Source organism: Citrus sinensis, chromosome 9, assembly GCF_022201045.2.
Source record: "Citrus sinensis cultivar Valencia sweet orange chromosome 9, DVS_A1.0, whole genome shotgun sequence".
In the NCBI taxonomy this organism is placed as follows: Eukaryota; Viridiplantae; Streptophyta; class Magnoliopsida; order Sapindales; family Rutaceae; genus Citrus; species Citrus sinensis.
The window spans coordinates 16,643,581-16,661,927 of NC_068564.1; the positions used below are offsets into that span (position 1 = coordinate 16,643,581).

Consider the following 18,347-nt stretch of genomic DNA (forward strand, 5'->3'; position numbering starts at 1 on the left):
CCAATTAGTTGAAAATGCACAACATTGGGATACTGTTGGAACTTTTGAATTGACTAATAAACCACAACCATCTCCATCTAGTGGAGGAATCTACAACCTTAGGGAAGATCATGATTTACAAGCAAAATTTGCATCCCTAGTTAGGAAGGTTGAAGCTTTGGAAAATAAAAAAAAATGATCAAGTAAAATTTGTTCAAGAAATTGCATGTGATGTTTGTAGTTTTAATGATCATTTCACTCAAGATTGTCCCACTCTGCCTGCACTCAAAGAATGTTTGCATGATCAAGCTAATGTCATCAACACTTTTAATAAACCAAACCCATATTCACAGACTTATAATCCTGGTTGGAGAAATCATCCAAATTTCAGTTGGAGGAATAATAATAATGCACAATCTTCACAAGCACCACCTCCACAAAATTTTCAAAATACTCATCCTTATGTACCATATGTTCCACCACCATGGAAAAATTTGGAAGATACAATGCATTCATTCATTAGGAAGCAAGATACTATTAACAATCAAAATGCACAAACTTTTTCTGATTTGAAAGATACTCCTGCTAAAATTACTTATGCACTCACAATTCAAGAAAAAGGAAAATTTCCAGCTCAACCACAACCAAATCCGAAGATTCAAAATGCACCCATGGACCATGTTAAGTCAGTTATAACTCTTCGTAGTGGTAAGGTTATTGATCGGCCTATTCCTGAACCTTGTGAAAATGAAAAATCAAAGGGTAAGGAAGAACTAGATAAACTTACACCTAGTGAAGAAATAACTACTGTTCCATCTGAACCACCATTTCCGCATGCATTGAATAAACCAAGGAAATCAAACCACTCTTATGAAATTTATGAAATCTTTAAGCAAGTGAAAGTTAACATTCCTCTGTTAGATGCAATCAAGCAGGTGCCTTTATATGCCAAATTTTTAAAGGACTTATGCACTGTTAAGAGAAAATTGAAGGTAAAAAAAGAGTGCTTTCATGGCTGAACAAGTAAGTACCATTCTGTCTGCTAATAATAAGTTAAAATATAAAGATCTTGGTTGTCCTACAATTTCTTGTATTATTGGAGCTCACAAAATTGAGCATGCTTTGTTAGACCTTGGTGCTAGTATTAATTTGCTTCCACATTCAGTTTTTCTTCAACTTAATCTTGGTGAGTTAAAATCAACTTCAACTACACTTTTGCTTGCCGATAGATCAGTTAAAATACCAAAAGGAATAGTGGAAGATGTTTTAGTACAAGTTGATAAATTCATATACCTTGTGGATTTTATTGTTTTAGAAACTAAACCTGTTGTGAATAATTATAAACCAATTCCTGTAATTTTGGGTTGACCATTTTTAGCAACTACTAATGCTTTGATTAATTGTAGGAATGGTTTAATGAATTTGTCATTTGAAAATATGACTCTGGAATTGAATGTTTTTAATATGTGTAGGCAACCCAATGAGGAATATGAGAATGAAGATGAGATTGATGAACAAAAGGAATTGCTTGAATCTTGTATAGAGGAGAATATTCAAAAAGGGATTTTTTCTGAACTTAGTGATATTTGTTTGGTTAATTCAATTGAATCAAATAAACAGCTTGAACATGATACTTCTAATATAAATTTGTTGTTTGATTCTTGTCAGACTTTGCAAACTGATAATGGGAAACCAAAATTTGAGGAGCTTGGAATTATTGAAAAGACTGAACAACAAGAAGCACCTAAATTGGAATTGAAACCTTTGCCAGAGGGATTGAAGTATGCTTATCTTGGAGAATAACAAACTTATCCTGTTGTGATTTCTTCGACCTTATCAAGCGACCAAGAAGGTAAGTTACTATCTGTTCTTAAAAAGTATAAAAATGCAATTTGATGGACTTTAAATGACAATAAAGGTATTAATCCTTTAATTTGCACACATAGAATCAATTTGGAAGAAAATGCTAAAACATGTCAACAATCTCAAAGAAGATTAATCCACACATGAAAGAAGTAGTAAAAACAGAAGTTCTTAAGTTACTTGATGCAGGAATCATCTACCCTATCTCTGATAGTAAGTGGGTAAGTCCTACACAAGTAGTGCCTAAAAAATCTGGAATCACTGTTGTTAAAAATAAAAAAGGTGAATTAATTCCAACACGAATTACATCTAGTTGGCGCATGTGTATTGATTATAGGAAATTAAATGAAGCCACTAGAAAAGATCATTTTTCTTGACCATTTCTTGACCAAATCTTAGAAAAAGTAGCTGGACATCCCTACTACTGCTTTTTAGATGGGTATTCAGGTTATTATCAAATTCCTATAGCACTTGAAGACCAAGAAAAAACCACATTTACATGTCCCTTTGGAACATTTGCATTTAAAAGAATGCCATTTGGACTTTGTAATGCTCCTGCAACATTTCAAAGATGCATGTTAAGTATTTTCACTGATATGATTGAACATTATTTAGAGGTCATTATGGATGATTTGACAGTGTTTGGGAATTCTTTTGATGATTGCCTTGATAATTTGGAAAACGTTTTAAAAAGATGTGTTGAAAAAGAACTCGTTTTAAATTGGAAAAAATGCCATTACATGGTTACTTCTGGAATTGTTTTGGGTCATGTTATATCTATTAAAGGAATTGAAGTTGACAAAGCAAAAATTGAAGTCATATCTAAATTGCCACAACTAAAAACAGTTAGAGATGTGCGATCCTTTTTAGGGCATGCAGGATTTTATAGGAGGTTTATAAAAAACTTTAGTATCATATCTAAACCACTTTGTAACCTTTTATTAAAAGATAAACCATTTGAATGGACTGATAATTGCCAAAAATCTTTTGAGAAAATAATTTGCCTTTTGACATCTGCACTTATTATGCAATCTCCTTATTGGTCTTTGCCTTTTGAATTAATGTGCGATGCAAGTGACTTTGTTATTGGTGTTGTTTTCGGACAAAAAAAGGATCGTAAGTCGTTTGTGATTCATTATGCGAGTAAGACTTTGGATAGTACTCAAATGAATTATTCGACAACTGAAAAAGAATTACTTGTTGCGGTATATGCACTAAACAAATTTCGCTCATATTTGCTTGGTTCTAAAACTCTTGTTTTTACTGATCACGCTGCTGTGAGATATTTGATGACTAAACAAGATGTCAAACCAAGACTAATTCGTTGGATTTTGTTACTTCAAGAATTTGACCTCACCATCAAAGATAAAAAGGGTGTCGAAAATGTCATTGCTGATCTTTATCAAGACTCACATATGAAATCTGCACTGATATAACACCCATCAATGATTCATTTCCTGATGAATTTTTATTATCTGCTACTTCAATACCATGGTATGCTAAAATTGTTAATTTACTTGTTACAGGTAAAATGCCTTCGCAATTGAATACTCAAGACAAGAAGAAATTTTTGGATGAAGTAAAGAAATTTTATTGGGATGATCCTTACTTATTCAAATATTGCTCTGATCAGATTTTTCGACAATGCATTCCTGATAATGAGGTAAGTAGCGTCATTAATTTTTGTCATTCTGAAACATGCGGTGGGCACTTTTCTTCAAGAAAAACTACGGCTAAAATTTTACAAAGTGGATTTTATTGGCCTACCATATTTAAAGACACATATGAATTTTGCAAAACTTGTGAAAATTGTCAAAAATTAGGATCAATTACTAAAAGAAACATGATGCCCTTAAATCCCATACTTGAAATTGAAATATTTAACTGTTGGGGAATTGATTTCATGGGTCCATTTCCACCATCTTTTGGATTTGTGTACATATTAGTGGCAGTTGATTATGTCTCAAAATGGATTGAAGCAATGTCTTGTCGAAATAATGATAGTAAAACTGTTGTTAAATTTTTAAGAGAAAACATTCTAAGTCGATTTGGAATCCCTCGAGCCATTATTAGTGATGGAGGTAGGCATTTTTGTAATAAGTCATTTGAGTCTTTAATGAAAAAATATAGAATTATACATAAAGTTGCTACCCCTTATCATCCTCAAACAAATGGTCAAGTTGAATTAGCAAATAGGGAGATAAAACAAATTTTAGAAAAAACAGTTAACCCAAACAGCAAATATTGGTCTCTTCAATTGACTGATGCACTTTGGGCATACCGTACTACATTTAAAACGTCTTTAGGAATGTCACCCTATCGGCTAGTTTATGGTAAACCTTGTCACTTACCTGTTGAACTTGAACATAAATCATTTTGGGCTATTAAAGCTTTTAATTCAAATTTGGATGATGTTGGTAATGTGCGGAAATTACAATTGAATGAACTTGAGGAATTAAGAAATGATGCATATGAAAATTCAAGAATTATTAAGGCAAGAACAAAAATTTTTCATGATAAAAGAATTTTTCGAAAAACATTTGAAATTGGTCAAAGAGTGTTGCTTTATAATTCTCGTCTTCATTTGTTTCCAAGAAAGTTAAAGTCAAAGTGGAGTGGCCCATTTATTGTAAAAAATGTATATCCACATAGGGTTGTAGAAATTAAGAATCCAAAAAACAGTGTCACATTTAAAGTTAATGGTCAAAGAATAAAGCCCTATCTGGAATGCCAACCACGTGAACCAAGCAGCAAAATAAATTTGAGTGACCCACAAAATCTTGATTAAGTTTTTAATGAGTATTTTAACTTTTCATTGTTGTTTTACCGTTTGAATTGTTTGATTGTCTTGAATGATACACGTTGTAATGTTTCTTACTTAAGTGTGTTTAATAATTGTGTTTTCTTCATCATTATACATCATGAGTACCTCAATAAGGAATATTCTGTTTACACATCTTAAAAGACTTTTGCGAATAAGATTTCACTTGAGAAGATTGATACAAAGTTGTAAATCACATCCAATTTAGGAACAACAACCACCAGAATTAGTGGCCTACATTGAGGATCAAGAAAGACAACTCAGAGCAATAGAGCGTGCCATATATGAATTTCAATTGGAGCTTGAGGTTAACTCAATGAAAGGACGAATGTAAATTCATTTTCCTTTGTACATATTGTGTTTCTTTTTTGTTGTTCGCTTTCATGTTTGATTTGATTTTGCAGATTTGATTTTAGTGTGTTTTGATTTATTTTCCCGTATAAATGGCGGATAACGGTCCTTCGTAACTTGTTAAGTCAGTATCCTCAGTTTCCCACAATAACTGAAATCTCAAAATCAAGCATGGAAGAAATACAACATAAATTGCATAAGCGTTTTCATTCTCTCCCTAAAAATGCACTCAAAAAAATTTACAAAGCTCATTGTGAAAGATTGCGTTTGTTAATGATCAACGAAATTCCTTCTGATATTCGTTGGTTAATTGAAGCAAAGGTCTAATTTGTTGGTGAGTTTCTTGATCCATTCATTTCTTACATGCCTGGTTTTGGTAAAAGCACATTTGCTAAAAAACGAAGAGCTAGAAGACTTGGCTCAAAATGTCATAATTGTGTATGACTTAGTTGCAGACTAGAAATTTGTAAATCTTTAGGAATGGTTTCTGATAGTCGAGAAGATAAAATTAAATTCGTCAAAGATGGCATGAGTAAAGAATCGTTGGATGATATCTTACGATCTCTTGAGACGCATCGAAGCGGACATGTGCAATATGAGATACACAGGTTATGGAGACTATTCCAAAACGAAAGTGCACAGTTTAGTCTTGGGAATCTGACTAAAAAAGACCATGTTTGCCAGTTTATAAGAAAACTGGATGGGAAGCCTATCGTCGACCCATAGAGGGCGTTCAAGCCGTTACTGGACGTAAAACCAGAGGAAGATGTGAGCCACAATCACAACTACCAGTAAATATCCTTTTACTTTATTGCTCTTTTATCATTTGCATTATTGCATTTAATGGTGTGATTTTGTATTTAATCATTATTTGTTTTCTTTTACTTTCTCTTTTCAGTGTTTGCTTTTCTTTTTACTGTTTGCTTTTGAATAATTGAGACATGAGCTTTACGCGTCATCTGACAAATACACCAACCTATTTACAGTTGTTTCTCATTTTGTCTGTCACTCAGATCTTTAAATAATAGCTCTTTTTCCAAACCACTCACAACTTGTTTTTGAAGATTATTCTAATGGCAGCATCTTCGAGTAGACAATTCAAAAATATTTGTGTGCTCTCTAGATTTCATTATGGAAAATACAAAGAGTTCGTTCAAGCAGCTGTAGATCTTGGTCGTGCCATAGCTGAGAGAAAACTACACCTTGTATATGGAGAAGGTGACCGCGGGTTATCAAAACTTATCTCAGAAGTTGTTTTTATTAGAGGAAACCAGGTACTAGGTATCATTCCACAAGCCTTAAAACCTCTAGGATGCAGGTCTGATGTACCAATTGGAGAAGAGTTAGTTGTCTCAAGTATGCAAGAGTGAATAACTGAGATGTTAAATCATGCTGACGTTTTTATTTTCTTGCCAGGAGATCTTGCAACTTTAGAGGCATTGATTACATTTGCATCTTGGGCCCATCTATACATCCATAAAAAACCCATCGGTTTACTAAATGTTAATAATTTTTTTGATGGGTTGCTCACATTCATTAACCATGCAATTAAGAATCATTTTATTCAAATCTCTGCAAAAAATCTTTTTGTTTGTGCTTCTACTGCTAATGAGTTACTTGATCTTTTACAAGCTTACAAACCAGAGCTAGATCCTAAGACCTTAGCCTTAGAATGGTTGACTAATGATGGTAACCCTAGCCCTAGTAAGAAGTACAAATTGGATTTAACTCTTCAGTGATAACTATCTTCTTGGAGCTATGAGGTTGTGTCTTCTAAACTCTACTTCTTTTCTTTAAGCCATTGAGGACAATGTCTTGTTCAGGTTGGGGGGAGGGAATAGTTGACAAATGTAGAATATAGCAAATCCTAATAATGCTTTTGTCGAAGATGGCAGAATATGGGGTGTAGGGACTCTAGAAACGCATCTTCAGCGGATTGTTCATGTGTGATCTTTCCTATTTCTTCTTTTATTATTTATGTTTTCTTTATCTTTTTTTCATCTTTCTGCATGTATATAATGTTTAAATTAGGTTGGGGGGAAGGGATAATTGACGTAAATTGTAAATAGGTGTGTTTAATTTTTTTTTTTAAAAAAACCAAAACAATCAATAATTTTTTGTGTGTCTAGGATGGCTGTGTAAAGAGTCACAACTTTTGAGACGCATCCTAATAGTCTTGTTGTATTATATTTTGATTTTATAATTCATAATAAGTTGTTTTTGTTCCCTTTTCTTTGAATTACTCAAATTTGTGAACTCTCCTCCATTTGGTTATAAAGTTATTTTGTTGTTTACTCATTTAACATGTATTATTAAATCATTCTTCACACACACACTATGACACATACTAGTGGGTTGTAAGTTAAAAGTTTTGCAGCATTTAGTTCTTTTGATTTATTAGGAATAATATCTAAGGTGGTAGAAAGTGTATATTGCCAAAAAACAAAAAAACAAAAAAAAAGAAGAAAAAAAATTGAATGAGTGCAATTAAATCTAGAACTCGAGTAATTAAGTCCGTAGGGGTGTTTCAACACCTAGTGCCCTAAGGTCAACTGGTCTGGGAGTCACTGGCCTAAAGCTCGCTACATGCGTTATAGATATACTATTTGCTTATTTATTAAAAACCCGAGTAATTAAGTCCGTAGGGGTGTTTCAACACCTAGTGCCCTAAGGTCAATTGGTCTGGGAGTCACTGATCTAAAGCTCGCTACATGGGTTAAAAATGCAATATTTTTGTAAAAAAAAAAAAGAGCTTGAATAATCTACTGCCTGAAGATAGAATTTCTAATGAGTTTTAGAATGAAAATGTTGTTTTCTTTTAATGAAACCCCATAAGTATTGTGTTAATTACTTGAGCACAAAAGAAGGTTTATAATATTCTGGATAATGAGTGGATGGCCAAGAGTTAAAAAAAAAATATTTGGAGAGTTTAATTATTTGGTAGTTTAGAGGATAGATGAACAACTATTAACTTGTATGTGAATTTTGTAAATCTTAATTTAATATAACGCTTTAATTGCTAGGGGCTAGCAATAAGCTAGTTGGAGGGTGTGATTAGTGTTAAAAATTGTATGTTTATTAAGGGATAAAAATGTTATTTTGTTTTATTAATGTAATTTATATTTGTAATTGTGTAACATATTGTGAATTTCTAATTATTTTTCTAAATATTTGATTTTGTGTGTTTATTAGGTAAAAATAATAATTTCATGCAATTTGAGGCTCCAAACAAATGCATGGATGTCAAATTTAGATTCCGGAAGTCCGAGAAATTATGTCATTATCGAGGAGGATCCAAGACTTTTGTCATATTTTTTTTACGTTTTTACCACGGTAAATGTGGTAATTGTAAAATTATAAGTTTTTATCATATTAGGTATGGTAATTGTCAGTGGAATGTGTTGGATATGCTTGAGTGGATAAGTTAGGTTTATGTTTTATTAGTGGGATTATTAGTGGGACAAATGTAAGGTTAAGATGTAATTAGATTTTTTTATTTGTGTAGTGTGGATTTACCATGTATTAGTATAAATAGAGGGGGGGTGAACACACCTCTACACACATTCTCTTCTCTTCTTTCCCCCTAAATTCTTCTTCTTATCTCTCTTTGTAATTTATTTTCAATCAATAAAATTAGTTTTATTTCAATTTTCAAATTCCATTTTTAATTATGTGTTTTTCAATTTTAGTAATTTCCTTTATAAAAAAAATGTTTAGCTAAATATTAATAGTTAGGGGAAGGTAAAACTCTTAGGAAATAAATATGATTTAATGAAATTCTATTTTTAATTTTATAAATTAAATTATTTTCTATTTAATTTTATACATATTTTATATTATGAGATTTTGATTTATTGTAGACAAACAATGGAGTTTGGCACAATAAATTTTTTTTATCTAAATATAAGGTATGGTAAAATGCTATTTTGACTTATTGTAGACAAATTAAATTTTGGCACAAGGAATACTTAATCCATCATAAAATTAAAGGGAAAATAATAATAATTTATATAATTAATCTTTTGAGCAATAAATCTAAAAAATGGCAAAAAGAATTTATTAAGTTTTATTTACTACTAAGAGTGAATCCACAGCCCTAACTAATTCAATTTCATAGTTTTATTTAAATTAAGTTGTTTATATTTAAGTTTTATTTTCAAATTTTAGATAAAATAAAATAAACAAATTAAATCTTTTCTCTGTGAATTGACCTCGGACTCACCGAGATATATTATAACTAGGCACTCTTATACTTGAGAGTAAATCAAACACGTTTAAGTCATATCACTTCTAAGGTTTCAATTTCTTAGGTTTGGAGAGGTGTTGAGTGAGGTTTTCTAACTCATAACATTTTGTAGCATTTTGATAAAACTCCCCATTCAATTCCTTCATTTACTTTTTCATATAATTTAAATTATCAATTAAATTATAATACACTTTTTTTCTTTTTCTTTTAATAAAATATTAAATCAAAATTTTGGTCAAACATGATCAAATTTATATTTCTTTCACTTGATAGAAAAAATTTCTATCACTATTCTATCATAATTCGTTCATACTATAATGATATAAGTCAATTTTCCTAAAATACGTCACAAACTGTCGGTTATCTATTAATAGTTTTCTAGTAGCGCAAGTGTTCAGAAAAAAAAATGAAAGGCCAAAATTAATAATGTCTTTATTACTTTTTCATTAGAGCATTGTTTCTAGAACCTGCTTGCCTCATCAACAATTGGAGAAACTAAACTTTCTTCACACATGTATCTTCAAACCAACGCCACTTAACACATATCTCAAATTTTCTAAATGTCATTTCTTTTTTGTTCTACAAAACTAACTTCCCCCCATCTGTTGGGAAAATATGCTCTTTAAAAGCATATGTGTTTATTTAATTGTAATAAACATTTTTTCTGATTAATAAAATTAATGAGGTATTTTATTCAAATATCTTAATTGCATTAATATTTGTATTAAAGTCCATTTAATCATATTATATGTATTTATGTGATCACCATGTGGATTCACAGAAGACATAAATACAAGTTATCTTATGATTAAATAAATTTAGTTCGCAGTTGATAAATAAAGTTGGGCACTTTATTTAGGTATAGACTGTAATAAATTCATTGAATGATTTGTCTTAATCATGTGTGAATTTATTGATGTAGTACGACTACATTGAATAGGATCACATATGAGATTTAATTAACTTTGTAATAACTGTCAGACTTATTAAATCTCATAGGGGTTGATTTTACTGTAATCTTAATCTTGAGTTAATTATGATTTCATGATTGTAATTGTTATTTCATTTGAGTTACCAATGGGCACAACACATCCTTGTGGTCAAGATTACCCGGTATCTTGGTGGGAGCAATTATGAGTATTGGAGTTATGGATTAACAATATAGAATTTGTACAACACATCTCTTGATAGGTTTTCGGTACTTGATCATAGAATTCTCTGGCCAGAGTGTGTCAACATATTTAGTATGTTGAAAATGATCATTAGAGAAAACCAGTAAGGATCAAGGAATAAGATGTTATTAAATTAATTGGACAGTTGAGATATCAATTTAATTAACGATGTGGTACAAAGGATTGTACAGTAAAGAAATCAATGTGGCTTGGGACGAATTATTATTCGAGCATATAATTATGGAAGTCAGTTCCAATCTTTTAGTGGAGTAGATTTGGAATTAAATAATTGGGCTAGTTTAATTACAGGCCTAATTATTGTAGCCACTATTGTATGTTCCCAAATGATCCCCGGGTTAGCTCATTTAATTGACTGCACCACTACTGGACTAATAAGTAAGATAACTAGCTATTTGGGTCAAAAGCCTAAATATATCATTTAGTGGGAGAAGCTATTTAATTAACTTTTGTGGGGGCCTTATGTTATTTTACAAGGTGGGTCCCCTATTGAAAAAGAAAATAACGTGGGTTTTGTTTTTTGATTATTTGGAGCCTAGGGTTTTCACTAAAGGGTGATATAAAAGGCTTATTTTCTCTAAAGAAAAGTGATCAGCCACTTTATACAGATCGGAGAATAAGATTTTTCTCTCTATTGTTGAGAGAAAAATTTTCTCGTGCTAGTTGCTTTGGTAGTGATAAAGGCGCCCACATGTCAAGTGCAGATCGAACCTGAGCCATAACCTGGAAGATCATTGGTGACGGTTCGTGATCTAACAAGCGTAGTGGTGACGGATCGTGATCTAATAGGAGTGGTGGTGGCGGATCGTGATCTAGGAGCCTCAATCACCTCAGCGGAAAAAGCCAACTCGGATTTTCAAGATACGATTTCTAGAATACAAATTCTTATATATTATATGAGAGCGATCTTCAAAAGGTTTTATAAAAAAATTAAAAACCTGATTTTTCCCAACAATTGGTATTAGCGCCATCTCATATTAATATATAAGAATTTCGTATGAAATCATTCTTAAAATTTATGTATTAGAGTGGCACAATTTATTTACATATATATTATTTGTTTAATATATGAATAAAGCATGTTTTGGTTTGTCTTAATTCATGGTTAGATTTTTCGTTGTATTTTTTCTTTAGATCTATAATAAAAGGGGTGTTTTTTTATCACCATGTTTCCCTCTTGATTTATTTTACTATTATAGAATTTTTGTAAGCCAAAATTGGCATAGGAAATTTGTAAATTAATCTTGGATTTTCAAGATCAAAGCGACGGAGGCCGGAAATTTTGACAGCGGCAATCAGCAGCAAGCAGCGCACGGCCAGCAGTACATGCTGCCAGCAAGCGCACGCAACGACAGCAGCGCGCAGTAGCCAGCGTGTGTTGAGTGTTAGAAAATACATATTTATAAAGGAGAAAACCGTCATTTTACATTTCAAGTCTTACTAACAACCCTTACTTTTATGTATTTAAACTTCTTGTGATTTAATTATATGTGTTTTATTTTAATTAAGTATTTTATGTATTTTAGGAGTATTATAGTCATTTCACAATAAAGGAGAGATCAGACGGCAAAACGGACATCACTTTTGAACTTAGGACGGTCGAAAACCTTAGGAGGAGCATAAAAGGAAAATTGGCACTATTCACATGTACGGTACTATTCACGTGTACAGTATTGTCTACGTTACTGTTCACGACACTGTTCACATAGACGGATCGATGACGTGGCATTGACTGATGAGGTGTCACGATCCTGTTGGACTAAAATTCTTATGTACTGTTGATGGTGACGTGGCAGCATATCAGTGGACGAAAAATCTCGCGTACGGTACATGCATCACACAGGATTATTTTCAACCAAACCGCGTTACTGTTCAACCCGGGTCAAACTGTGTTACTGTTCATCCGCGTGGTCAAACTGCGTACTGTTGACTGATGACGTGGCGCAATCCTGAGCGTCTAAACTGTTTTTAATTCGATGGCCATGATTTACTCCATGTATCTATAAAAAGGGGGTCTTCCCCCCCTAATTTGATATCTCTGAATCCATTTTTGGACTCCATTTTCTGTAATTCTCTCTCCATCTTGTATTTTCTACGTATTTTAATAAATTTTGATTTTGCCCCTAGTTCAATTATGAGTAGCTAATTTTCCTTCAAGTTTGGGTTGAAGGTGAAGTCTCAACATGTGTCATGGACTTTATTTGTTAAATTTACTTTCTCTTCCCCTCTAATTTTTGTGGATGTTTTGACTTCTCGTCGACAAATAATACTAATCTTGTCTAGTACCGCTTTGGTTTCACCAGCCCCCTAGTACAAGGTTATTATTATTGGGCACGATAAGCCCTTAGCACCATATTGATTAGAGCGTGGTTCATGAGGTGTGGATTCCCCCCTCATGATTTAATTGGTATTAATAAGGATTACTTAGCCCATGATGCATGTTGATACGGATCCAGATACCCAAGTACGTCATTTCAATAGAATTCTCTTCAATTTATTCTCGCTTTTTCATTTCCAATTTTAGAATTTATTCTCGCCATTTTAATTTAAGTTTTAGCATATTCTAAATCATTTCCACCATAAATCCAATCACCCATTTATAAAATTAATTCTACACATAATTAAAATCCACCTCCTCGTGGGATCGACACTTATCACCATTGATCTATACTACAATAGATTCGTGCGCTTGCGAGTTCATTAAAATTTGTACAACAAGTTTTTGGCGCCATTGCCGGGGAGGTAAGTAATCTTAATTCATAGAATTAATTTTTGTGAATAATTTCTTTTATTTGTTTTCTTGTATTTTTTTAATTATTAAAAAAAAGAAAAAAAAAGTGAATCTACATATAAAGGTTAGTATTTCTTTCTTTTTCTCTTCTTTAAAATTATGTAATTTAATTTTCAATTTATTTTTTCTTTGTAATTTTTGTTTATTTTATTAATTTAATTTTTAGTTAATTTATTTTACGTATTTGTTTTCGTGTATTTTTATAGAAAGGTTTTAATAGCGCAATAAAGTTAGTATCGTAATTTCTCCTTTTTCTTTATTTTTATTTGTTTTGTTCCCATTTATTTTTGTGTTCCTTGCATGCATGGTCGTTGGTCATTATTTCCTAATCTTGAACCTATAGACCTTGAACTAGAAAAAATAATTCGCACACACAAACAAATTAAAAATAAAATGGATTTGCAACCACAGGAGAGGCCATTTAAGGACTACTTCAGTCCTTTAGCTAATTTGAGCACATCATGCATAAGATACCTAAATGTAGCTGCTAGGAGCTTTGAACTAAAACCTAGTGTGCTAAATTGTCTCCCTACATTCTATGGCTTAGAAAATGAGAACCCATATAATCATCTGAATGATTTTCATGCTATTTGTCAAACTTTTAAATACGAGAATTTTTCAGACAATGATATTAAACTTAGACTATTCCCATTTTCTTTAAAGGATAGAGCTCGCTCAAGGCTTAATACATTACCTGCTAATAGCATTTCATCATGGGATCAAATGGTAACAAAATTTTTGAATAAATATTTTCCAGTGCATAAAATCAATGCTATTCGCAGGGAAATTTCAGAGTTTACACAGAGAGAGGACGAGCAATTTTTCGAAACATGGGAGTGATTCAATGGGCTACTCTTGAAGTGTCCACATCATGGGTACGAGAAATGGCACCAATGTCAATACTTTTTGGAGGGATTACTGCCAAATGTGCAAGAATGGCTAATGGCAACAAGTGGAGGAGAGCTAATGTCAAAAAGTGCATCAGAGATTTGAGAATTCTTTCAGCGACAAGCGGATAATTCCCAACAACGGAGTCGATCACTCCGGAATACTAGAAGAATTAAGGGAGTAAATGAGGTTCAAATTGGCGAGTCAACTTCGGGAATTAAAGAAGTCAAGGAGATGGTTGAAGGTCTTGCTCGACAAATAGCATCGTTATCGACTGCTAAATCAACAGAACCATATGACCATGACTCATACTCAGATCAAGCCAATGCCATAGGTGTAATGAGAAAGCCATCAAATTACAACCCATACTCCAACACATATAACCCTGGATGGAGAGACCATCCCAATTTTTCATGGTCTCAAGGATTCCAACAGAATGGACTAGCAGCTCCAGCTCCACCAATTCCACAAAATCCTCAAGCCTCTCAGCCCCCATTTAGACCATACAATCAGAACCAGAACTACTCTCAACCCAGACCATGGGAGGATTCATTCCAGAATCTCAAAAATCTTACTCACTCTACGATTGAGCAACAGAACCGCACCATTGATGGACTACGAAATGAGTTGAGAGCAGGCTTCAACTCACAAGCTCAATCAGTTTCAAGCCTCGAGAAGATAGTGGGACAGCTTGCTTCTTCAGTTCAGACCTTGACAATGACTGTTGAGAAAGGCAAGTTTCCAAGTCAACCAGTGCCTAATCCTAAAGTACATGAAGCAAGTACCAGTTCACCACAACAGCATGGAGAGGTCAAAGCAGTCATGACCTTGCGAAAAGGAAAAGAAGTCGACAACAAAGTGGAGATGCTGGTGACAAAAGAAAATCAAATTGTACCTGTGAATGTTGAGGACTCACCATCGGAAGAAAAAGAAGAAACCAACCCACGAGAATATGTTCCGAAAGCTCCATTTCCTCAGAGGTTAGCTAAAGGAAAGAAGGGAAAATCCACAGGTGAGATTCTTGAAATCTTCAAACAGGTAAGTGTTACCATCCCTTTACTTGATACTATTAAACAAGTTCCATCTTATGCCAAGTTTCTTAAAGACCTTTGTACTAAAAAGAGAATATGCATGTTCAAAAGAAGACATTTTTAACAGAAAACGTTAGTTCTATCCTCCAACATAAAATTCCTCTAAAATGCAAAGACCTAGGCTCCCCTACTATCTCATGTAGCATAGGGAACCACACAATTGAGAATGCTTTGTTGGATTTAGGAGCTAGTGTAAATCTGTTGCCTTACTCAGTATTTTTGAAACTTGGACTAGGAGAATTACACCCAACTCCAGTAGTGTTACAGCTTGCAGATCGGTCCACGAAAATACCTCGTGGTATTGTGGAGGACGTGCTTATCCAGGTAGACAAGTTTTATTTTCCTGTTGATTTTATTGTAATTGACACTCAACCAATACAGGATTCAAGGAAGTACATCCTCATTATTCTAGGCCGACCTTTCTTGGCAACTGCGGATGCTCACATTCAATGCAGGACTGGAAATATGCAGTTGTCCTTCGGCAACATGACTATGGAGCTGAACATCTTCAACATTGCCAAACAACCTCACAATGCAGATGATGAAATTGTTGATGTGGATTTAATTGAACATTAGTTGATGACACTTTTCTTTCAAACTTTAGTGATGATCCTTTACAAACATGCTTAACTCACTTTGGTTTGGATTTTGATATTGACAGATCAGTTGATGAGGTCAATGCCCTGCTTGACTCAGCACCATCTATGGACACTAATAAATGGAAGTCAAGAGTTGAACAACTAGCACCATCAGAGAAGAAACTCATCTCATCATCAGAATCACCACCAAAACTCGAGCTCAAATCATTGCCCAACACTTTCGAATATGCATTTTTTGGAGAAGAAAGTACTCTACTGGTAATCATCTCATCATCCCTAAATGACGAACAAAAAGGTAAGTTGTTGGATGTTTTAAAAGAGCACAAAGGAGTATTAGGATGGACCATAGTAGACATAAAAGGTATAAATCTAGTAGACTGCATGCATTACATTCACCTTGATGAAAATACTAAATCTACTAGGGAAATGCAACGTCGGTTAAATCTTAATATGAAAGAAGTTGTTAGAACAGAAGTCCTTAAGCTATTAGACACATGTATCATTTACCCAATTTCTGATAGTTCATGGGTCAGTCCTGTACAAGTTGTCCCTAAAAAGTCAGGAGTCATAGTAGTTACGAATGCTGATAATGAATTGACACCCACTAGAGTGACTACAGGATGGCGTGTATGCATTGATTATAGAAAGTTGAATTCTGTCACACGTAAAGACCATTTTCCTTTACCATTTATCGATCAAATGCTTGACAAATTGGTAGGCCATGAATTTTATTTCTTTCTAGATGGCTACTCAGGATATAATCAAATTCCCATAGCACCAAAAGATCAAGAGAAAACTACTTTCACTTGCCCTTTTGGCACATTTGCATATAGGAGAATGCCATTTGGATTATGTAATGCACTTACTACATTTCAACAATGCATGTTGAGCATTTTTTCTGATATAGTTGAATAATTCCTTGAAGTCTTTATGGATGATTTTTCTGTCTTTGGTGACTCGTTTGATCAATGTTTACATCATCTAACACTAGTTCTGCAGAGACGTATCGAGAAGAATTTGGTCTTAAATTGGGAGAAGTGCCATTTTATAGTAAAACAAGGTATTGTTCTCGGTCACATCATTTCGAGCAAAGGTATTAAGGTTGACAAAGCCAAGGTGGATCTCATTTCTAATCTTCCTCCACCCAAAACAGTCAGAGAAGTAAGATCTTTCCTTGGGCATGCTGGTTTCTATAGACGTTTCATTAAAGATTTTAGCAAAGTTTCTGGACCCTTATGCAATTTACTTGCTAAGGATGTACCTTTTGTATTTAATGATTCATATCTTGTGGCATTTGAAAAGTTAAAACAGTTGTTGACATCATCACCCATCATTCAGCCCCCAAATTGGAGCTTACCATTTGAGCTCATGTGTGATGCATCTGATTATGCAGGAGGAGCAGTATTAGGACAAAGAGTTGATCGAATTCCCCATGTTATTTACTATGCTAGTATGACATTGAATGATGCACAGTTGAACTATTCAACTATTGAAAAAGAAATGCTAGCAGTAGTGTTTGCATTAGAGAAATTTTGATCTTATCTCATTGGTTGTAAAATAATCGTGTTCACAGATCATGCTGCTCTTAAATATCTTCTCACAAAGAAATATGCAAAGCTAGACTAATCCGTTGGGTGTTACTTTTGCAGGAATTTGACTTGGAATTCAAAGATAAGAAAGGGAAAGAAAATGTTGTGGCGGACCACCTCTCTCGTCTCCATTTTGACACAATCACAGAACCATTAATATTGAATGAGTCATTTCCAGATGAACAATTAATGAGTGTGGAAGTATTAACTTGGTATGCTGATATAGTTAATTATCTTGTTACAGGTAAACTTCCAGAGCATTGGACCAAGCAAGACAAGGCTAAATTCTTTGCAGAAATAAAGAATTTCTTTTGGGATGACCCGTATTTGTTCAAGTATTGTGCAGATCAAATTGTTAGATGATGTGTCCCAGAAAATGAAATTCATAATATTCTTTCATTCTTCCATGAACAAGCTTATGGAGGCCATTTCAGTGCTAAGAAAATAGCGACTAAAGTTTTACAATGTGGTTTCTATTGGCCATTTATATTTCGAGACGCTTACACTTTCTGTTCTTCATGTGATAGGTGTCAACGAATGGGGAGCATTACACGAAGGAACATGATGCCACTAAATCCAATTTTAGTGGTTAAGATTTTTTACGTATGGGGTATCTACTTTATGGGACCTTTTCCCCCTTCTTTTGGCCATCAATATATATTGGTTGTTGTTGACTACGTATCGAAATGGGTAGAAGCAATTTCATGTAGGATCAATGATCACAAGGTGGTGATAGCATTTTTAAAAAGCAACATTGTTTCACGCTTTGGATTCCCTCGAGCAATAATCAGTGATGGTGGTGCCCACTTTTGTAACAAAGCATTCAAAGCTCTTTTGACAAAGTATTCAATCACTCACAAAGTGGCGACCCCATATCATCCGTAAACCAGTGGCCAAGTTGAGATCTCCAATCGAGAAATAAAGCACATATTAGAAAAG

The 18,347-nt window shown here is 33.5% G+C and overlaps 1 non-coding gene and 1 pseudogene across 1 annotated transcript; one reads left to right on the forward strand and one right to left on the reverse strand.

The window, feature by feature from the left end:
- The first annotated feature begins 413 nt into the window (after positions 1-413).
- LOC127899889 (uncharacterized) overlaps positions 414-18,347 on the forward strand; it is a 116,749-nt pseudogene continuing 98,815 nt past the window's right edge.
- LOC127900126 (small nucleolar RNA R71) lies at positions 14,016-14,119 on the reverse strand. Its single transcript, XR_008052148.1, has one exon. It is a non-coding gene; the product is annotated as a small nucleolar RNA R71 (small nucleolar RNA).